Raw genomic sequence first — 23,847 nt, forward strand, 5'->3', positions numbered from 1 at the left:
ATCCATACTATACACAGTATCTCAATCAGATCACTAGCTTTGTGTTAGATCCAAAAAGTGGCAAGATGAAACACCTGAAAACTGCTATTTATTGGAGAGATTGATAATACATTTGGGGGGGGGGAGGGTACTGCAGATTGAACCCAGGGGTGCTTAACCACTGAGCCACATCCTTAACCCTTTTTGTATCTTATTTAGTTAGAGACAGGGTCCTGCTGAGTTGCTGAGGCAGGCTTTTGAACTATATCCATCCTCCTGTCTCAGTCTCATAAGCTGCTGAGATTACAGGCATGGGCCACCATGCCTAGCTACCATCATTATTTTTTAAAGTTACTTAAAAATAAAATGTCTGAAGACTTATTGGTGAATGAACTACTGATGAATTTTACCTCCATTAGTTTCTTTCCCTTTGGTACTGGGAATTGAACCCATGGTCCAGTTACCATTGAGCTATATATCTCCAATCCTTCTTATTTTGAGACAGGGTCTAACTAAATTGCTGAGGATCTTATCTCACTATGTTGCTGAGGTTGGCCTGGAACTTGTGATACTCCTGCCTCATCATCCCAAGTCACTGGGATTACAGGAGTGTGCCACTGCTTTTCTCCACTTGAATTTGCCTTCTATATTCCTTTTCCTAATCAACGATCCAAGTATATTTCCAAAGTAGATTCCAAAAATTCATTAAAGAAAAATGACAATCAGGGCTTATTCACTGTATATATATCTAAAAGAATTAAGAGAGCCAGGCGGAATGGTGCATGCCTATAGTCTGAGCAACTCGAGAGACTGAGGTAGGATGATCGCAGATTCAAGGACATCTTTGGCAAGATTCTATCTCAAAATCAAAGACAAAAAGGGCTGGAAAATGTAGCTCAGTAGTAAAGTGCTCTTGGGTTCAATCCCCAGTACCAAAAAAAAAAAAAAAAAAAATTTGAGAGAGAAGCCTGCTTACCTAGAGAGTACTGAAGCACTCTAATCTAAATCTGAAGAAAGAAGAAAGGCATTAAAAATGCATGAGGGAAAAAAAAGTTAACTGACAAAAATCTCCCCTAATCTCACTGCAGATATTCTTATATGCCTCATTGAGCAAGTCAACCTCTAGGCCTTACATTAGTTTCTAATCCATCATCTTTTAGCTATTTGCTTTAAATAAAATACTTATGAAAGGTTTAAACATTCTTTCAAGAAACAAAAGTTCCTATTGTAAACAATAGAAAACTACATGAAACATTCTAGAAGATATCAAGTGGATCTCAGACACTGATGGATAATAGTCAAATGTAAAATGCAGCAATTTTGAAGTGGGACTTTACTGTAACACCAAACAAAGCCACATTATTGTCAAGGCTCCCTTTCACCTCACCCTCACCCCCCAAAAAATTGCTCAATTTAGAAATCAGGTCTTTAATAAGTAATACCAAAAGTACTGTAATAATATTTTAGTAGAGACATTTTTAGACTCTTATTGTTCCAAATTCCAAATGAAGACTAGAAATAAGTTTTTCAAAAATTAATGAGTTCATTTTAAAAATTTACACAAGCATGTAAAATTTAAAAACAGCTATTACATGTCATCCAAATAGTTTGAGTGCAAACTTGATTATTCCTAAATGGGAAATAACCCCCAGTAAGAACAGTAAGACAACTTCCTTATCAATGAACTATAATAAGGACCTGAAGTTGTTTGGCAGTAACTAATTACTCAATATAATATACAGAAAATCTCAACACTAAATCATATACTGCGTTTTAATCATTGCTATCAATGCCATAGAGAATAGTAATTCAAATGAAAATACAGTTAAAGTCATCAACTGTCTTAAATAAAAATTTTATTTAAGGTTTTGATTAAACACAAATGGGCTAGAAGCCATACACAGTGTCCCATGCCTGTACTCCTATCTACTCAAGTGGTTTAGGCAGGAAGTTCCTAAATTCAAGCCCAGCCAGGTGAGACAAATTCCAACAAGAGGGAGGGAGTGAGGGAAGGAAGGAAAGAAAAAGCACACTGGGCATGGTGGCACACACCTGTAATCTCAGGGACTCAGGAGGCTGAGGCAGGAAAATGACAAGTTTGAAGCCAGCCTGGACAATTTAGAGAGACCCTGTCTCAAAAATGAAACATAAAGAGGGATAGGGATGTATCTCATGATGAGAAAGACAAATCAACCAAACATAGCATTTGTGGATCCTGAGTCAGACAGACATGATGTGTTTGTGTATGCATTTTAAAATCCTCATCTCTTAGAGATACATACTAAAATATTTTCAGAGTATATGATATAATATGTGGAATTTCCTTCAAAATAATACAGGAGAGAAGAAACAATTAGTGTAGATCAAACTAAACTGCCTATGAAACAGGTTGCTGAAGCTTGATGGCTAAGTGGGAGTTTATCATTCTACTATTTCTGTATAGAGCTAAATTTTTCCATAATTACTAGTTTGTAAACAGGAGAAATAAATACATAGAAGCAACTAGAAAACACTGAAAGAATGAGTCTTGAAAGATTCATTATGCACATACAGGGTGAAGAGCTGCATATCCACTGATTTAAGGTGAGGAAACTGGTTCCCTCCATTGGGCAACTCTCTAAGAGCTCAACCTAAATCCCTCCCCACAGGCTGTCTGATGCAGTCCTTCCTGGTTCAGACAAAGGACACCAACGTAAATTCTTGCCCTACACCACACCAGTTACTGAAAAACAAACAGGAAATAAATCATAAAGCAACTAAATAAAGATAAAAAGAGAGACTAACACACAAGAAGTTAAATAATTTTAAAAAAACCTGAAAGACAACAGTGATTAAAAACCAACCAATTTCTTAAATGCGTGACTTTGAAACCTTCATTCTATACCCTAAATAAGCAGTCTAGTTAGTACTGAATCTACCTTGTTCAAGTGCACTTAACTTTCACAACTTTAAGATTATATATATATATATATATATATATATATATATATATATAAACATTTTTTCATAACAATAATCACCTCCCACATTCATCCAAGGAGAGAAGGAAGTGATATATTACTAAAGTATTAGCAATGATTTATGCATTAAACACTTATCATGTAGTTATACACTATTCTAAAGAGCTTCATTATTTATGTGTGTGTGTGTGTGTGTGTGTGTGTGTGTGTTAATTTCATCTTCAGGACATCTTTATTTAAAAAAAAACTGTCCTCAGTTTTCCTTATTAAATATATTATCATTCTCATTTTATATATGTGGAAATGACCAACTAAAATGTATGAATATTTTTAAATGATTTTACAAGGCATGATCCATCTTAGATTTCTAAGTGCTAGGTCATTTTTAGAATGGCTTCAAATATGTTACACACACACACACACACACACACACACACTCACACACAATGTATTTCCCATTCCGCCCCTGCCCGCTCCACCATTCGGGACCAGGCATACAGGCAAGGGCACTATCACAGAGCTATACTCCCAGCCATTTTTTCTTCTTCAATACTGGTGAATGAACCAAGGGACTTTTTACCACCAAGCTATATCCTCAATCCTTCTTATATTTTATTTTGAGATACAATCTTGCTAAGCTGCACAGGCTAACCTTGAATTTACAATCCCCTTGCCTCAGCCTCTGGAGTAACTGAAATTACAGGCGTGCACCACTGCACCTGGTTCCGGTCTCCTTTACACTACTTGAAAAAAAGCCATATCTGTGTGTTATGTATGACTATATACATACCCATATATGTAATAATTAACAGGGCTGGGGATGTAGCTCAGTGGTAAAGTGCTTGCCTAGTATGCGTGAGGCCCTGGGTTCAATCCCCCCACTCCTCCAAAAAAATTAACAGACACAAAAGTCAAATGAACTGGGCACGGCTGAGGCAGAAGGATCACAAGTTGCAGGCCAGCCTTAGCAATTTAGGAAGGCCCTAACCAACTTAGCATGACCCTGTCTCAAATAAGAAGGACTGGGGATTTAGCTCACTAGTAAAACAATGGGTTTTACCCTGGGTTCAATCTTCAGTAACACGAGAAAAAAAAAAAAAAAAAAAAAAGTCAAATAAGTTACCTAATAGATAATTAGCTGTACAGAAGTTCCTAATGACAGTACAGTATACTTATGGTTATATTTTCTAAACCCTCTAGTCCCAGAGGTTTCTCTATTCTCTAAAAGGAAATGTAACAGACCAAAGCCATTTCAAGTTCATTTTAATAGAAATCTTTCTCTTTGGCCCTGGAAATGGTCAAAAATAACTGAACATACACATAAATCCAAATAGTCAAAAGAAAGCACCGAATTCCATCAACTCCTTAAAGACAGGGTTCCTATCTGGTTGTTTTGTTTTAAACATTTCCAGCCCTTTTTATTTTGAGACAAAAGTTGCTTAGAACCTTGCTAAGTTGCTGAGGTTGGCTTTGAACTTGCAATCATCATGCTTCTGCCTCTCAAACTGCCTCTGTCTGGTGATATTTTTTGGGGGGTGAGGGGTCTACTGAGGACTGAACTCAGGGGCACATCCTGAGCCACATCCCCAGTCCTATTTTGTATTTTATTCAGCGACAGGGTCTCACTGAGTTGCTTAGTGCCTCGCTTTTGCTGAAGCTAGCTTTGAACTCAAGATCTTTCTGCCCCAGGCTCCTGAGCTGCTGGGACTATATGATCTTCTTATGGATCCTACACAGGATGAAACACAGAACACCTTTCACCTGAGGCATGTTTCAATGAAAAGTAAACACCGCAATCTGTATACTCTTCAATAGTATTCTAGTAGCCAGGCAAGGTGGCACACAATTGTAATCCCAGAGACTTTGGAAGCTGAGGAGGAAGGATCTCATTTGGGCAACTTAGCAAGACCTTGTCATAAAATAAAACATAAAAAGAATGGGAGATATAGCTCAGAGGTAGAGTACCTGAGGGGTGGGGTGGAGGAGAGGGGACAACAGCATTCTAGGCTCCAGCTTTGTCAGCAATCTGGTCTTACAAAGCTAACTGGAGGGAAATAATGCTACTAAGGACCTCCTCTGATTGAAAATACCTACCCTACCCTGTCCCTCAATCTGCTGCAATGGATCAACTTAAGTTGTTGGGTAGGAAACCCAGTTTGACAAAGCAAGCAGCCTCCCTGTGGGAAACCATTTCATTAAATCCTATTCCCCAAATCACACCCTACCTCCCATAAGGAAAAATCTGCTCTATCACAAGACTTCCTTATTTATGAAGTCTTACCACCAAAGGTTGGTAACAACAGTTGTCAATCTTTTGGGGATGACAGACCCTTTTTGGAATCTGACAGAAGGTCCAAGTTTTCTGCAAGGAAAAGAAAAAACAAAGTACACACAAACAATTTTAACAAGGTTCTAAAGAAATCTCAGGGCTTCCAAATAAGAGCCTCCAGCCTTAGTTTCTTAGTTCATATATTCAAGATGGCCTGATTCTACCCATTTGACATTTCTACTCTCCCCTATTAATTCCACTCTTTACCTAGTGGAACTTCTAAAACTACTCATCTAACTGTGTCCTTCCTTGCCCAGGTCTCATCCATTACCGTACCTCTAGCCCATCAGTATTGATGAATGGCTATTATATGCCTCCACTGAATTCCCTTGTGCGTCCCCTAGGACACTTATCCTAGAGATCTGACCTTGACTTCACAGTCAGGATACAGTCAGGACAATATTATTCTTTTCAGTATCCTTAACAGAGCATGCAGCTCAGTGCCCCGTACACGACAAACATTCATTAGCATGAATCCATGCCAAACCTAAGAACTTCAAACAGCCAGTCAGCAAGAATCTCTTTAAGTAGAACATTATAAGAAACTAATAGTTGATCAGTCCAGGACACTGAGGCAATGAAGCAACTCTACCCATTATTTCCTGATCTAGTACTGTTTTCTCAGAGATGGGAAGTAGACAAAATGGAGAAACACAGGATGGTAGTGTACAGACCCCAGAGTCACCAATCTTGGTGACTTTTCTACAAAGCAAAAAGCAGTAGGGCTTGAGTAGAAGCTCCCCCACTTGACCCCAGCACTACAGTTACCTAAACATTCCTTTACAATATCAGATTTTAAAGAAAATCCTACTCACCAGCCTGTGAAAACAAACATTTCCACAATCAAGTTGTTTAACTTAATACTATCAGTTTAACTATAGTTAAAACACAAAGTTCATGTTGCTAATAATCTCCAGGACAGAACAACCTGGACCTGCAAAAGCATTCAGCTGTGAGTTAGGTTACCTCCCTCTCATTTTTAAAGCTCCAAAGGATATCCTTTAAATACTAAAATACACAGACATTAAGCCCCAACACAAAAAAGTGTAAAAAGCCCCAACACTGTAAAGTGTCCTATACTTTACTATATTAAACACAGCTATCGAGGGTCATATTTACATATTAAAAAAAAAAGACAGCATTGGCATTAATAAAATTTCTGACCAACAGACTCCACACACTCAAACCAGAAAGGAAGATGATATCAAGAAGCTTAAAAATACTTCTCTTTAACATTCATGCTTTAAAAAATCAGTTAACTATGTCATATGTTTTGGTTATTTCTGTGAAACACTTTTATGCATATATATTTTAAGACCACATATTTTATTAATTACTTCAACAGGACATCTAAACTTCCTTAGTTCCAAACTAATTATAAAGTATACATAGTTCACACCCAGAATCTTTAGTACATCAATTACTAACAAATCAAACCACAAAGGAGAAGCCTAATTAAATTTCAGTGCTGGAATCGGAGATGGCAAACTTAAAACATATCAAACATCAAAGGCAACAAGGGTAGAAATAAAGTAAAAGTAAAGTCAGAAATTATAACACTTTCCTCACCCCAAATTTCTGTAATAAGCCTATTCCTCTTTCCTATTGCCAATCTTACAGAAAAGGACTATTAATGTAAATAAATATCTGTAATCATGATTCACAAACTGCTGAAATTTGTGACTCATGGATCTAACCTTCTCTTTACTTCAAAGCAGGTTCCTACTGCCTAAGCAAGATTGCCTTGTAGTTAATCACAGCCCACATAAGAAATGAGAAAGCACAAGCATACACACATACACCTCTTCCATAAGTGCAATGGTACCTGACCTGTAAGGCATGTTTCAAACCTATGAAGTATTTTCACAAATATCTCATGTGGCTCTCTTTTCTGTTCCTAAATCATTTGCATCTGGGGACACTGTACCAGCTCATCCCTCCTTCTTCCCAATCTCTATCCGCTAGTGGTCCTGAGGTCACTACAAATGGACCTTAACCTTTCAACATTTTTGTACTCCACAATCTGCAACCATTATGCAGAAGAGGAGATAAAAGTTCAGAAAATGAAACTTGCTCAAGATGACAGTATCCACACATGTTGCTATTACATCAAAGGTCAGCATTTTCTGATACACTAAAAATTCAAAACATAACACATTTTACATTAAAAATATGAAATAATGAGGCACACCAAGTTCTTACTATGAAAACATTCAGCAATATGTCTTACTTCAGGAACATTCAGTCCCATCACAAATGATATAAGACTACTCCTCCCCCAGTTTTAGAAAACAAAGTAAAAGACTATTGGTAAAGAGCATTTTTAATCAAAAAGCCTTCTACAATGATTAACAAGCAATTAAACATTCCTGGGAAGCAAAATAAAAGCTAGCCTGGGATAGCATTACCTGGGATCTTAGAGAGAGGTGATAGCCTACCTGAAGGTTCCTACTCAAGTAGACCCTTTAAAAGTCAGTTCATAACCCAATGGCTTGGAGGGTTAAGATAGGAGAATCCCAAGTTTCAAGCTAGACTGAGGAACTTAGTGAGGCCCTAAGCAACTCAGGGAGACCACGTCTTGAAATTAAAATAACAAAAAGAGCTGGGGATGTGGTTTAGTGATAAAGCACCCCTGGATTAAATCCCCAGTACCAAAAATAAAGTCAGTTCATTCTGTTTTATGTAACATTTCAGGGAGTACTGAGGATTGAACACAGGGGCACTCACCACTGAGCCATATCTCCAGCCCTATTTTGTAATTTTACTTAGAGCCAGGGTCTCACTGAGTTGCTTAGTGTCTCGCTTTTGCTGAAGCTGACTTTTAACTTGCGATCCTCCTGCCTCAGCCTCCCACTGCTGGGTTATAGGTGTGCAACCCCACACCTGGCTCTTTTTTGTTGTTGTTGTTAATGAGGGTTGATCCCAGGGGCACTCTACCACTGAGCTACATCCTCAGTCCTTTTTATTTCTTTAAATTGAGACCTTGTCTAAGTTGCTAAGGCTAGCCTGGAACTTGGAATCCTCTTGCCTCAGTCTCCCACGAAGCTTGCATTACAGGCATATGCCACCACACCAAGCAACATTTACTATTTCTATTAGAATAGAATGTATATAAAGTATTAATCGCTTAAGGACAATCAAATAGGATATTCTTAGTTCCTAAATACATTAGGAAAATAATCAGATGAACTTTAGTATGCTAGAAATCCTGATTTAATGAAAGCCAAAAACAATCAAAGAAAGGTTTCAATATCAGTTCAAACACAGAAAAGGGTGAGTTACTAGAGTATCTTTTTAAAATGACAAAAAATATACAGAGTAGGTGTTAGTACTGATATTACATTATCAATTTAGTTTTCAAACCAATATTAGTCAAATTAATATCAAAATAATATTTAAGCATTATATGTATGTTACATATACATATTTGTTCTTTATACTTATACACATAATTAAATAATGTGACAGCAAAACTGGAAAATTATATTTACATTGCAGAGTTCATGTTATTCAAATTTGCAAAATAGTACTCTAGATAACAAATTCTTCAGAAGAGGTTAAGAACAGCATAGGAAAAGCTATTAATATATTTATACCACAGAGATTTAATAAAAAACCACAAAGAAGGTAACAATTTCCAGGCTTAGCCTCCTCCAGATATGCACTACAGTAGTGGTGCTCAAATTGAATGTACATACTAGAATTTAAGAGATTAGGGGTTTAAGTCCAACCCTTATCCTTGCTGAATTTTCTTCCATTTCACATCAAAAATATAAAACAATTTTCAGTCTCTAATCTAAATTTCCCAGTAAATACTTTCTCTTATTCATATCCTACAGTTTTAGGAGCTAAATCATCAAGTGAATCTTTCATTCATTCAATATTTATTGGGTGTCTACCTATATACCAAGCACTTTTTCAGAGACTGGGGATACAGAAATAAACAAGTAAAAAATCTCCATCCTCATCAAATTTACATTCTAATTGAGAGACAAACTAATGAAGTACACAGTATTTAAAAGCTCAGAAGAGAAGGTATATGTTACACCACTCACAAATGATAAATTTAAGTACAAGACTTCAGGAAAGCTATTTTACAATCAACCAGTTCATAAAATAAGAACTTTGAAAGATAAATAAAACTCATTAAAAAAATATAAGTGCCTACTTATATATGATAAATCCAGAAACTGGATGATAGCAAAATAATTGGGACAAAATGACAAAGAAGTCAAAGTCTTTTGGACCTGAAACTAAGCTGATCCTGATATACACCCAAATCATTATTGAAGGACTCAAATTTGAAAGAAAATTAAGAAGAATATTTATGCAGTCTCACCCAAAAAAAAAAAAAAAAAAAAAAAAACTTAAATGGGAGGGTGAAACAATATAGAAAGAAAATACCTAATAATTCAGGTTCAAAAATCAGAATATATTTAGGTTACACTTTTTAGCAGTAAGTGATTATTGTAGAGGATTGCCCAAGTTTACAACAATAAAACTAAATTTGAACACAGCCAGTAATCCCAGCAACCTGGAAGGCTGAGACAGGAGGAATGCAAGTTGCAAGAGCTTCTAATTAACTATATAACCAGTTCTAATAGGACTGAGCAATATATTAGGGAATCATTTGAGGAAAATGCTAATTCTGTTTGCTTTTTATAATGTTTTTTTTTTGTTTGTTTTGTTTTGTTTTGTAGTAGGGATAGAGTAGGGGTGCTCTATCACTGAGCTTACCTTATCCCCGCCTCAACCCTATTTATTTATTTAGGTACTTGGGACTAAACCGAAAGGAGCTTTATCATGAAGCAACATCCCCAGTCTTTTTTTTTTTTTTAGACAGGGTCTTACTTAGTTGCTTAGTGTCTCACTAAGTTGCTAAGGCTGGCCTTAAACTTGTGATCCTCCTGCCTTGGTAAAGTCACTGGGATAATAGGTGTGCACCACTGCACTGGCTTAGCCCTTTTTATTTTGAAACAGGATCTCACTAAATTGTTCAGGCTGGTCTCAAATTTGCAATCCTCCCACCTCAGCCTCCCAAGTCACTGGGATTACAGGTATGTGCCACCTTGCCCAGTTACTTATTATGATCTGTGAGGAACACAAGGAGAACAAAACAAACGGTACACAGCTGAACCCAGCCCAAGAAATGTACAAAATACACACATGCATACATTCCAAACATCTTTTTAAAAACACAAATGTCAAGCACACACCCTGCCATAATGTTTTCCTGGACAGTTCAAATATATCCAGTAAAGCCAGGCACGGTGGCATATGCCTGTAATCCCAGTGACTCAGGAAGCTGAGGCAGGAGAATCACAGTTTCCATACCAGACTCAGTAAGATCATGTCTTTAAAAAAAAAAAAAAAAGGCTAGGGATATAATAGCTCAATGGTAAAGTGCCTGGGGTTCAATCCCCAGTACCAATAGACAAAAATATAAAAAATAAATGAAAAACACACTTTCAGCCTGGCACGGTGGCACACACCTTTAATTCCAGTGGCTCAGGAGGCTGAGTCAAGAGGATCAAGAGTTCAAAGGCAGCCTCAGCAAAATTGAGGCACTGAGCAACTCGACAAGACTATCTCTAAAATTAAAAAAAAAAAAAAAAAATAGGGCTGGGAATGTGGTTCAGTGGTTGAGTGCCCCCAAGTTCAATCCCCAGTACAAAAACAAACAAATAAACAAAAAAGGCACTTCCAAATCTATTTACAACATACTTAGAACAAATAGTATATAACCTGTGACCCACCACTTAGGCAATTTGTACTAAGGCTAAAAATCACTTTTTACTTCTATCATAATTCTCTAGTTCCCTAGATCTTCTCTGTCACTTGTCTTCAGTATCAGCTGGGGAGGGAGGGAGGGGTGGTGGAGAGTAATGAGTCTTAATAACAAGCTACTTGATTATCCTTAAGCAAATGTAAACCCCATCTGGATTTGTTTTGGAGTCTCTGAAATGTGACAGAACCCCAACTCAGTGCATTTTGCTTCTTCTACAATATATCTTAGCAATGATTTCTGTAAGCTAGTATGTTTACATACACTTTAAACGGGCTATGGTGTCATCTTATAAAAAGGTTTTTGAATTTAGAACCTTCTAAAGCCAATGAACCAGGATCCTGCCCCACTTCCTTGTTACCATAGCAATGAACATCCTATGAACAGAAATAATTTGCCATTTCACTGAAAATTCAAAGCATTCTATAGCTTTGTTTTTATCAGGAATAAGGTAGGAGGGGCAGCAGAACCAATTATGGAGTGTATTTATAGTGTATTTATAAACATATAAAGAAGTATGCTTCTTAGCTCTGAATAACAGGATTTTAAATCGTTAGTATATAGGAAAAAATGAAGGGAACCAAGAAGACCAAAAAAAAAAAAAAAAAGAAGAAGTACATTGAACTAACATGTACAGTTCTACTCCATCACAGAACTCAGCATTTTAGATTTTCCAAAGCAAATGGGGGTTTTCAGATTGGTAACAAATATACAAAACACATTAGGAAATCCAAAAAGTTCCTGTGCAATAATCTGGCTGAGAAGTAAAATCCACTGAAGTAACTAGGAACCAACAAAGTAGTGTGCTGGACAGATGCTGCTAAAATGTAACAGTTTAAACACAAGAAGCCATATTTATTTAAATTCTCAGAGATAATATTCACCTCTGCTGTACAGTAAATAATTGTGCCCCACCCCTTAATTCTTATGGTGAAACCTAATCCCCAATGTGATAGTATTTGGATACATGACCTCTGGGGTGTGATTAGATGGCTCCAGCATTAATAGACTCCTGCCCTTATTAAAAATGCCCAGAGAGCTTCCTTTTCCCCCTGAGAAGATAGCCCTCTAAGCACCAGGAAACAGCCTTTATCCATATCTGCTGGCACCTCGATCTAGGACCTATCAGTCTCCAGAACTGTGGAAAAGAAATTTGTGTTATTCATAAGTCACCCAGTCTCTGGTATTCCTCAACTTTGTGTGTGTGTGTGTGTGTGTGTGTGTGTGTGTGTGTGTGTGTGTCTAAAAACTTACTTTTGTAATAATGGTATTAAATCACTTAACGGCAGAGCTGTGGGGCCTCATCTTTTTGTATGTATGTGAAATACTGGGGATTGAACCCAGGGCACCTTACCATGGAGATATATCCCCAGTTTCTTTTTTATTTTTTGAAATAAGGTTTCAGGAAGTTCTCCAGGCTGGCCTCAAACAAACTCGGGATCCTCCTGCCTCAACCTCCTGAGTTGCTAGGATTATAGGTAAGCACCACACCAAGGCCAGCCCTCTTCAAGTCTTAAAGTGTTACACAGGAGAGTCAATTTCCAACACATGAATTTCAGAGGACACATTCAAACCATAGTAAGCACATATTCCTGATAAAAATTCTTAGCAAACTAGGGAAAGAAGGAAACTTACTTCATTTAATAAAGAGAAATCTACCAGAAATTTACAGAAATGGCAAAAGATCTTCAAATTCTCATACAGAGCCAGAAATAAAACAAAGGTGCCAAAAATCACATTGCCAATTTTTAAAAATTAGTAAAAGAGATAGATCTGTCATTACTTCCAAACTACATGTTAAATCTAATTGACTATTATTTCGTCTACTAGTAACACTTCAATAAAATTTACAAGATAAAAGATTAACATTTAAAAAAGTATTTACCACATGACTTGGCAATTTCACTCCTAGGTATATATACAAAAGAACTCAAATACTTATTACACTAAAATTTATATCAGCACTGTTCAAAATAGTCAAAAGGTGGGAACAATTTAAAACTTCCATCAATAGATAAATGAATAAACAAACTGGTATATCCATAAAATGGAAATTATTCAGCCATAAGAAGGAATGAAGTCTTTACTCCCAGCTATTTGGCAGGCTGAGATACATAGAAAGGTTATTTTAATCCAGAAATTGAGGACCAGTCAGGGTAACATAGTCAGACCCCCACTCAAAACAAAAGAGCTGGTGGCGCACAACTGTAATCCCAGTGGCTTGGGAAGCTGAGGCATCGTGAGTTCAAACCCAGACTCAGCAAAAGCAAGACGAAAAGCAACTCAATGAGACCCTGTCTCTCAATAAAATACAAAATAGCGCTAGGGCTGGGGATGTGGCTCAGTGGTTGAGAATCCCTGAGTTCAATCCCCAATATTCTCCCCCACCACAGAAGGAATAAAAAACGGATACACATTGTGACATGGATAAACCTTAAAAACATCACATAAAGTGAAAGAAACCATATACAAAAGTTCATATATTGTATAATTCCATTTGTATGAATGTTAAGAGGCAAATCTATAGATAGAGAGTAGGGGCAACCATTCATAGGATGGAGAATAATTGACTACTAATTTTGGAGTGGTTTTCTGAGTTTTGGTGTTTTTTTGTTTGTTTGTTTGTTTGTTTTGTTTTTTTCCTGGGGTGGGGGGCAGGGATGAACACATTCTAGAATTAGACAGTGGTGATGGTTGCAAAATTTTGTGAATTCACTAAACATCAATGAACTGTACTCTTTAAAAGGCTGAATATTAGTTGGGCGCAGTTACACACACCTGTACTCTTGAGCAACTGAGGCGGCTGAGGTAGGAGGATCCCAAGTTCAAAATCAGCCTCAGCCATTCAGCAAGACCCTCTCTCAAAAAAAAAAAAAAAAAAAAAGGGGCTGTGGAATGTGGCTTAGTGGTTAAGTACCCCTAGGTTCAATCCCCAATAACAAACATTAAAAGTAAAAAAAAAAAAAAATTAAAATGATGAATTGCATAGTATGTGATTTATGTTTGCATTTTAAAAAATAAACAGAAGTATTACGATTTGTGGCAGGAAGACCAAATTCCAAAACATACCTTAAAAGCTATAGGCTGGGCACAGTGGTGCGTATTTATAATTCCAGCAACTTGGGAGGCGGACAAAAGTTCGAAGCCAGGGCAAACAATCTATCGAGGCCATAATTGAGATCCTGTCTTAAAATACAAAATAAAAAGGGCTGGACATGTGGCTCAGTGGTTAAGCACCCCTGTGTTCAATCCCCGGTACCAGAACAAACCAACCAACCCTATAGTAATCAATCGACTGTATGGCAGGAGTGCAGAAATAAGTAGTTCTATAACCCAAATGATTAAAGAGACATACAATATAAGTGGGAAAAGGAGGATATTTGAATAAGTTGGAAAAACTGGGTATCTAAGTAAAAAAGTATATGCATGAATAATAAACATTTTAAGTGTAAGAATGAGTAAAACATAAAATCTAATGCTGTCAACTATGGGACAGGCATAGGCATGATGGTGCATGCCTGCAATCCCATAGGCTCAGGAGGCCAAGGCAAGAAGATCCCAGTTCGGACCCTGTCTCAAAAAGGACTGGGGATATGGCTCAGTGGTACAGCACCTCTGGATTCCATTCCCAGTACTTAAAAAAAAAAGTATGGGAGAATGCTTTTATATCTCAGTGAGAACCCCTTCCTTAAACAATAGACACAAAATACTGTCCTGACTAAACACAAACTCTAAACTTCTATTTGGAAAAAAAGACACCATAAATTTAAAAGAAAAGTGAAAGAATGGGAAACAATATTTGCAATACACAAAAGGATTAATATCCTTATTAAATAGTTCATCCGCACCAATAGTAATAGAAGAACAAAATATTTTAGCATAATACTATTGGTATAAACCAAACAAAACTAAAAAGAACATAGGTTGTTTATGAATGCACAGAAAGATGTGCTATTATTAGCAAAGCTGGATATTTGGAGAGGCAAGGTAAGGATATATATACACATATATTTGAATATATATAAATATATGCATTTATTTCAACATCATTTGAACTTCTGGACCATAAACATGTTAATTTTACAATTAAATAAATAACTTTAGATGAGAACAAAATCTGAGAGGCAAAACTGCATGCAGCTGTGGGAGACTGAAAGATCCCTCAGATCCCTCCACAGCTTTACAGAGAATGGATATAAAATAGGTATTCTAGAAATAGCTATTGATTCATTTTCTACACTAAAAATGATGAACACCTGCTAGGCCCTGGCACTGAGCCACACACTGGGAACCATTTAGAAATGCTGCAACTTGTCTCAAGAAATTTTTTTTAAAGTCATATGTTCCTATTTTGAGCAGCTATGCAAGGGAGCCAAGCTATTTCTCTTTTGGCAGGGGGTGGGGAGGGGGAGGAGGAGGTAGGAGAGTGCATGTGTCAAGCACCTGCCATTTATAAGATGACCAGGTATATTCCTGATAATTATGACCCCCCCCTTTTTTTTGACACTCACTGAAAAGAAAGTAAAGAGCCTTTTTCCTAACAAGACTTTATTATTTTTCAGATTCTTTGGCTTCAGAAAGACTGTGATCTAAAAATCTCTAAATGAAAAAATTCCAAAGCAACCCTTGATCATTTTCTCTACTTTTTATTGTTTGGTTTTGTCAAAAAAACGAAACATAACATTATTAGTTAACCCAAAAGAAAAAAATAGTGTAGTGAATCAGAGATATTTTTAATTATGATTTAATCCACATTGGTTTCTTTTTACAGTTGACAAGTTCTCATTTTTCAAAGCCATCTGTTATCTGAACAGTACCCCAGTTTTTATATAAGTTTCAACAAGGACTATGACTATGCATTAAAAGCTAAATTTTCTCACTTTAAAAATTTATTTAAAAAAAAAAAACAACATTATGAGAACAAGCTGAAAGTTTGGCCAGAAATTCACCCTTCCATTTCATTTAGGGCATTTCAAAAAAGTGCCAGGGATGGAAGCAACTCCTGGTTATTCTACCACTCTGGAGCTGACCATATTATAATCCAGGGCTAAAAAAAAAGCTTGTTGAGATTGAGGATTAAGCAGGCAAAATTCTCCACAAACATGCCATCAAGGCCCCTCCTTATTCACATATTTCCTATTTCATATATTTCCTACGACCAATGTCAAGGCAAGTACAGTTCAGCATCTCAGGAAGAAAATGACAAGCCTGGCAATCATAGAACCTATGATAATCACAGGCAAGACCAATTTTTTTTCACTGAAAGTGACTTGTTAAACATACATTTTAAGGTGATTTAACAGCTGTAGACTTGAAATAATTTTCAGACAGCTATAGATGGTCCTGATGCATATCTCATATAGAAGAAACCTAGCCCTATACTCTTGGCCCAACCCTTGATAAAGAGAAGCCTGTGCTTACAAGGCAATCACCAGAAATTACAAAGGACTTAAAACAAATCAGCCAGTAGCCCATATAGAGTCTGTCCCTAGATCTCATCACATAAACCAGGGAGACAGACGGAAAGACATACATACTATACCTCTTCAGCACAAAAGATGGTAAAGCAAGAATGGGGGGCTGAATAAAGGAACAATAGAAGCCCATTTTGTATATAAATAACATTAAGCAATTGCCTATTTCTGTACACTAAAATTTTAGAAATATTATCTTGAAGCTGGGCACTTTGAAACCATCCTATAATCCCAGCTACTTAGGAGGCTGAGGCAAGAGGTTTGTAAGTTCAATGCCAACCTGGGCAACTTATCAAGACCCTACCTCAAAATAGAAAAAAAAGGTGCTGGGGATATAACTCAGTGGTAGAACATTTGAATATCATGGGCAAGGTCTCTGGTTTAATTCACAGTAAAACAAAATAAAAAAATATTACCATCTTCACAACTTTGAACCAGAAGGTTCAACTAGACATCTACCTTAATTTACATGTCCAGTGTCAAAAGGAACTTGATCAGATATTTATTCCTTTTATAACAACTATCACTGTCTTGAACCATACACACACAAAAACCTAAAAATGTCTGTGTGTGTATACACACACACACACACACACACACACACACACACACACACTCATGTCTATGTACGGAGGCATGGGTGGGGAGAAAGGGCTAGGGGTAAAGCTCAGTGGTCAAGTGCACAGCTAGAATGTGCTAGCCCCTGGGTTCAATCTTCAGCAGCAACAGCATTTCTCAAAAGAAGAATCCAGGAATTTCTTAATTGCCTATAGGACCTATACTCACACCCACCTTTCTGAGGGATGGCAGGCATTTTTTTGTTTTGTTTTGTTTTAACTTAAGCTACTGCCTCATATTCTATGACCTTTCTTCAGTAAGCTTATAGGTAACCATCAGAAAACAAGAAAGCAGAATTTAGTAGACTATAATACTGTGAAATTAAAGGTAATGAGGGTCTAACCAACCCAATCACATCAAATCCCATGAGAGAATCACAAGACATACTAAATAAAAGAGTAATAAATGCCTACTTCGGAGTAGATGAAACTACCAGGTTACCAGGCCCAGTTACTGATGGATAACTGGAATTGCTAAACAATTCTAGGACAATGAGTAGGTATTATTAAAACTGACCTGTTTTATGTGTTTTCTTTGTCCCTCACATTCATAAAAACAAAACAAAAATAAATAGGTCATTTGGTTCAATATCTGTGGATGGTTACTTGTTTCTTTAGGAATGAAAACTATCCCATCCATAGACGTCTCTTTCTTTCTTAAGGAATGAAAACTATTCTAGAATAAGTAAAACCTATTTCTGTCTAAATCTATATGATCTGCAAACCAATACAAGATTTGTTAGGCTTATTTTGAAACCACTTAAATAGTTAATGTTATTTAATTACTCACTTTTATCAAGAATTCTATCCCAGGCTTATGGGTTAAGATGGTCTGTATTGATCTTTCCCCTAAGACCATAGGAAAAACTTTTTAAATTTAAGGCATAAACCCACAGATCCAGGTGTGATGTACACCTGTAATCCCAGTGATTCAGGAGGTTGAGGCCAGATGATGGCACATTTGAGTCTAGATTTAATGAAACCCTGTCTCAAAATAAAAAAGGGATGGGGCTGTAGCTTGGTGGTAAAGTACCCACCCGCCAGCCAAAAGGAAGCAAAGCTGGAGATTACCAGCCAGAAACTTTTTGAAGCAGGAAAAATAACTGAATAAAGAACTCAAGAGACCCAAGAATACAGAATTTTAAAGCAACCATCAGTAACATTCCACCAAATTTAAGCAGCAGGAATAAAATGAGAAGGAGTAACATTTTTCTGCATGCAAACCACAATTCTCAGATCCTCTCTCTTGCTCTTCTCTCAGTTGCCATGCAGGCAACTGCTCTTCTCTCATAATTGCAAAAGGCTTTAAGTTCTCTCCAAAGAGCACTAAAACACAGAGTTATCCAAGCTAAGGATCAATAGGTAAAGTGAAGGCAGTTGATGGTGTTGGGAACTCAGAAAATAACTTGACATACCAAGTACTTTATACTGAAAAAATAATCAATCTCCAACCACAGTCTCTCTCCACACCCTGTCCTCCCAAAGTGTAAGGACTTTCTCTGAAGTTCCTTATCCCACTGAAGGAAGTTCTTCTGAAAGAAATGAAATCGTCATGAACCCTACCACCACCACCTATAATCTCATCAAAACAGGAAAGACTTTTTAGACAATTCAAATAACACCATACCCAGAGCCCAAATTTTTCCCAGAATATTGTCTGTTCTTTGCCCACATATCTCCCCTAAAAAATATTTACTCTTGGGGCTGGAGTTGTGGCTCAGTGGTAAAGTGCTTGCCTAGCAAGCGTGAGGCCCTGGGTTCAATCCTCAGCTCCACATTAAATAAATAAATTAATAAATAGTCAATCATTTCTTTAAAAATGATTAACTTTTCCTCTACATTTGCCTACATTCCTGCCTCTTTTCCCTCTATTTTATGATATTGCATATAAACTTTGCAATATCATCGAGTTCTTGGATACTCACTTTTCATTCTTCCCTAGTAAAACACAAAGTTTATTGATGCATTTTGGACTGGGATTTGGTATGCATAAGTTTTTTATTTGTCTGTTTTCGTACTGGGGATTAAGCCCAGGGGTGCTCTACCACAAAGGTCTACCCAGTTCTTTTTATTTTTTATTTTGAGACAGGGTCTCAACTAAATTGTAGAACCTGGCCTCAAACTTGCTATCCTCCTGCCTCAGCCTCCGGAGTAGCTGGTATTACAGGCATGTGCCACTGCTCTCAGGTATAAACTAGTAAATGTTTACTGGATGAGGTGCAAGGAGGAAGCAGAAAATAAGGGTGGTGACTTGTAGTATTTGCTGATTCGTGTGGTATAAATATCTTAATGTCATTGAACACACAGTTCAGAAGAGATGCATAGTGACACATTACACAGTATTTCACATTATAGACACAACAGATATAAATAACCCCAAGAGCATCCACAAAAACCAAATAATTTAATAAATATTGAACTAGGGACTCCATGTTTTCATTCTGTTGTAGGCTCTGCAAATTATGTAGACAATTCTTGTTAAGGACCATGCGGGCACAAGAAAACTCTGGGTAAAACCAGATTATCAATATTCTCAGAAGCATAATACAAAGAGGAACATGTGCTACTGTAGTAAGCCATTGTTGTAAATTGTGGCCGCCATTAGAAGATGGCGCCGGCTTCCACTGTGGCCTGTGATAAATCAAATTCCTTTGTGGAGAGTTGGCACGCTATCTCTTGCCACCCTATAAGAAAGACCCACGCGGCGGTTTAAGATTGGTACGTGGGAGGCTTTATTAGGCTGTGCTTGGGCCCTCGAGAGGAGGAAGAAGAAAGAAAGTGAGTCACTAAAAGATACTTAAATCAAGGCCTGAATAAACTGCTGAAAGAAGATTCCTGAGTTGCGTCTTCCTTGCGGGCAAGGGGTCGCGACAAGTGGTGCCGAAACCCGGGAAAGAAGAAAAAAAAAAAAAAAAATATCCTCCGGACCCGCCGCCGTACGGTGGGGGTGTTTCGAGGAGAGCTTTCCATGCCCAAACATAGAGGGGGCTGTTAACATTTTTACTGATGGTTCCAAGTCTGGAATGGGAGCCTACGTAATTAATGACTCTCCCCCTATCCAGCATCAATTTGCTCCTGGAAATCCACAATGGGTAGAACTACAAATTGTTATTGAAGTTTTTAAACAGTGTTATTTTCCCTTTAATCTTATTTCGGACTCCAGTTATGTGGTACAAGCACTAAAAGTCCTGGAGGCCGTGGGAACTATTAGTGATGCCCACAATGTGTCTGTTTACTTTACTCAGCTTCAACAGCTTATCTCTAACCGCACTGCTTCTTTTTATCCAATGCATATTAGGGCTCACACCTCTCTTCCTGGTCCATTATCCCAAGGTAATGCCTGTGCGGACTTAGCCACTAGAGGTCAATTGATATGCTTGGCTTCCTCCTTAGAGAGGGCTAAGTTGTTTCACCAAAACTTCCATGTTAATGCATTAACGCTGCGCAGGCGTTTTTCCATCTCAAGAGCGGATGCTCGGCAGATAGTATTGCAATGTCCCCATTGTGTCACATTTCTTCATCCCCCTAATTATGGAGTAAACCCACGGGGATTAAAGCCATTGGTTGTTTGGCAAATGGATGTGACACATATACCTGACTTTGGTAACCTTAAGTATGTGCATGTTTCCGTTGATACGTGCTCTGGAATTATCCATGCTTCTGCTTTATCGGGAGAAAAGGCACGTAATGTCATTACTCACTGTTTAGAGGCATGGGCAGCATGGGGTGCACCTGCATCCCTTAAGACTGATAATGGACCTGCTTATACTGGCAGACAATTTACAGCTTTTTGTTCTACTATGGGAGTGCAACTTACTCATGGTTTGCCTTATAATCCTCAAGGACAAGGCATTGTTGAGCGTGCTCATCGCACCTTAAAGGAAACTTTACAAAAACAAAAAGGGGGAATAGGAGCTGAACACACTCCTAAAGAACGCCTGTCCTTAGCTCTCTTTACCATTAATTTTTTGAATTTGGATATTCATGGTCGCTCTGCGGCTGATAGACATGTGTCCCCTCAGCCCTCTGCGATTGGCTATGTTAAGTGGAAGGATGTTCTTACGGGCCAATGGAATGGCCCTGACCCCGTGCTGACATGGGCACGAGGATCTGTATGTGTTTTTCCCCAGGATCGTACGGAACCATTGTGGGTCCCTGAACGCTTGACAAGAAGAGTCTCGACATCAACTGACCAGCAACAAGAGATACCACAACAATCCTGTGATGAGGATCTTCATTCTGCTAAGTGCTCTGGCTCTGGTGCTGGTGCCGATGGCACAGGCGACACCAATGCAGTGGTGGGCAGTGGCACAGGCATGGCCAATGCCGATGCCGGTTCATGGTAATTCTAATGTCCTCCCCACTCTTTTTTCTACCTCATGTGAGATGTCTGCTCCCTGTGCCTCTCCTAGAGGGGACATGGAGAGAATTTTTAATCAATCTCAAGTTAATCTTACAGGAGTTTTATGTTTCAGCCTTAAAAACGCTAATTGCATTAGCCTTAAGACCAAAAATTTGACTAACTGGGAGGAACCATTGCGGTCCAATCAGGTCTCAGGAAGCATTATCAGTGCTGTATTGAGCAAAGTAGTTTCGGGGAAGCAATCAGGCTCAGGGACCCCCACAAACAGCGGCTCTGCTCTCAACATAACTACCTTGGCTATTATCTCCGAGGTGCTAATCCCAGTGCCTCCTTCTTCTAGTAATATTTATAATGCCACTCATTTCAAGGCCTCTCCTTACTGTTCCCCTAATCTTGGTTTCCCCCCAACATTTACGCCTTGTCAGGATCATTCTTGGGAGAAACATCAAGTTGCTAAAGGTTTCTCCCTTTCCCCCTCTCTTAAGAGGTATGTTTATAACTTTAACAATAGTGCCAGCTCCTCTACAGGAGTAGGTTGGTCCTGGTTTCAATGGCTGATTTCCAATGAAAAGGGGGCTTCAGCCGATATTTCTGCATTGGCTCAGTTGCTAGGAGCCAAAAGTTGGCTGGCTAATATTTCTGGTACTGTTAGGGAAAGTGAACAAGGTAATAGACTTACATCTGTTTCATTCAACTCTCTGTTGTATAATGCCGCATTGCCTCCTGCAATGGTCTGTGTCCAATCCCCTTTCTTATTCCTTTTGGCTGAGGCCACCTCATCGGGGATGCTGGATTGTTCTCATACTACCTGTCTCTTATCTGAGTGTTGGAATGGTTCCTGGACTGTAGCAGTGGTTATGAAAATTCCAACTTTCGTCCCAATCCCGGTCACTGCGGATCCTGATAAATTCCCTATTGTTGAGCTACTTAGAGTCCGCAGAGATTTTGGGATCACAGCGGCTATAGTGACAGCCGTGGCGATATCTGCTGCTGCAGCGGTTACGGCCGGAGTGGCTATGGCCAATCAAGTACAAACTGCTGCCACCATTAATCAAGTTGTCCAACAAACTTCCACTATACTTGAATCCCAAAATACAATTAATCAACATATTTTGTCAGGGATTTTAGCTGCCAACCAAAGAATAGATTTACTCCAAACTCAGGTAGAAGAATTGGCTGACTTAGTACTTTTGGGTTGTGTTGACCAACGTGCACATTTATGCATAACCTCTGTCAGATTTAATGATTCCAGGAATGCTTCCCGCATCATTGGCGAATATTTGGCTGGAAATTGGTCCATGGAAGCGGAAGACATGATCCAGTCTCAACTAACCCAGATAGCTGTCTTGAATAACACCCGTGTTGATCCCGTGACTTTGGGTCAATTCACCGATTGGATATCTTCTGCTTTTTCCTTTTTTAAAGAGTGGGTGGGGGTAGGCATTTTTGGTGCAATGTGTTGCTTCGGTATGTTTCTCTGTTTGTGGTTTCTCTGTCGCCTCAAGGCCCGCAATGCTCACGATAAGGCTATGATCATCCAAGCTCTTGCAGCTTTAGAAAATGGCAATTCACCTCAAGTCTGGCTTGCGCAGCTTAAACAGTAAATCTTTGACATGGTCGTTGCACCCCAAGTTGTTATAACATTGCACTGGGATCGACATGTCTTTCCTCGTTATTCTCTTAGTGTTGGAAAGCCCTTGCACTCTGCCGGTCTTGCTGCCATTGCACGCAGGTGGGTTTCCACACTAATACTTCTCTATCGCCTTAAAGTCCGTGCCTTTCTTTCAGGGTGCTGTCAACTCGTTTGTCGTTGTGTGCAGCCACAGAACAGCCTCAGCTGTCCCCCTTCGTCCACCTTCATCACGATGCAGGATGCGAGGCAAAGCACTGCACTTGAGTGATCCTTCAACGGACCTCAAGGAAAGCATGTCCTATTGCATGTGGGTTTGACGTCCACACCCCCGCCCTACGAAAAAAGGCGTCGGCTGATATGGGGTCAGGTCTGGGGAAGGCGCCTCCTTAGGACTGAACCATACATTGCAGCCACTTCTGCACAGTAGGATAGGACCTCTACTTTCGCCTGCATTGTTTTATAAATTAGAAGGGGGAACTGTAGTAAGCCATTGTTGTAAATTGTGGCCGCCATTAGAAGATGGCGCCGGCTTCCACTGTGGCCTGTGATAAATCAAATTCCTTTGTGGAGAGTTGGCACGCTATCTCTTGCCACCCTATAAGAAAGACCCACGCGGCGGTTTAAGATTGGTACGTGGGAGGCTTTATTAGGCTGTGCTTGGGCCCTCGAGAGGAGGAAGAAGAAAGAAAGTGAGTCACTAAAAGATA

General features: G+C 38.5%; 1 protein-coding gene across 5 annotated transcripts in view; it reads right to left on the minus strand.

The window, feature by feature from the left end:
* The window catches only part of Fbxo34 (F-box protein 34), a 77,538-nt gene that overhangs the window by 11,658 nt on the left and 42,033 nt on the right, over window positions 1–23,847 (minus strand). Inside the window, exon 1 of one of the 5 annotated variants that reach the window (XM_077109152.1) lies at window positions 14,123–14,174. The exons of 3 other annotated variants lie outside the window; for them this stretch is intronic. The gene's annotated coding sequence lies outside the window, so the exon portion shown is untranslated. Of the gene's footprint in view, window positions 1–5,220; window positions 5,299–14,122; window positions 14,175–23,847 lie in introns of those variants that run through there. One more of the 5 variants, XM_076850464.2, reaches the window with a different exon arrangement.

The sequence above is a fragment of the Callospermophilus lateralis genome, chromosome 3 (genome assembly GCF_048772815.1).
Source record: "Callospermophilus lateralis isolate mCalLat2 chromosome 3, mCalLat2.hap1, whole genome shotgun sequence".
Classification (NCBI taxonomy): Eukaryota; Metazoa; Chordata; class Mammalia; order Rodentia; family Sciuridae; genus Callospermophilus; species Callospermophilus lateralis.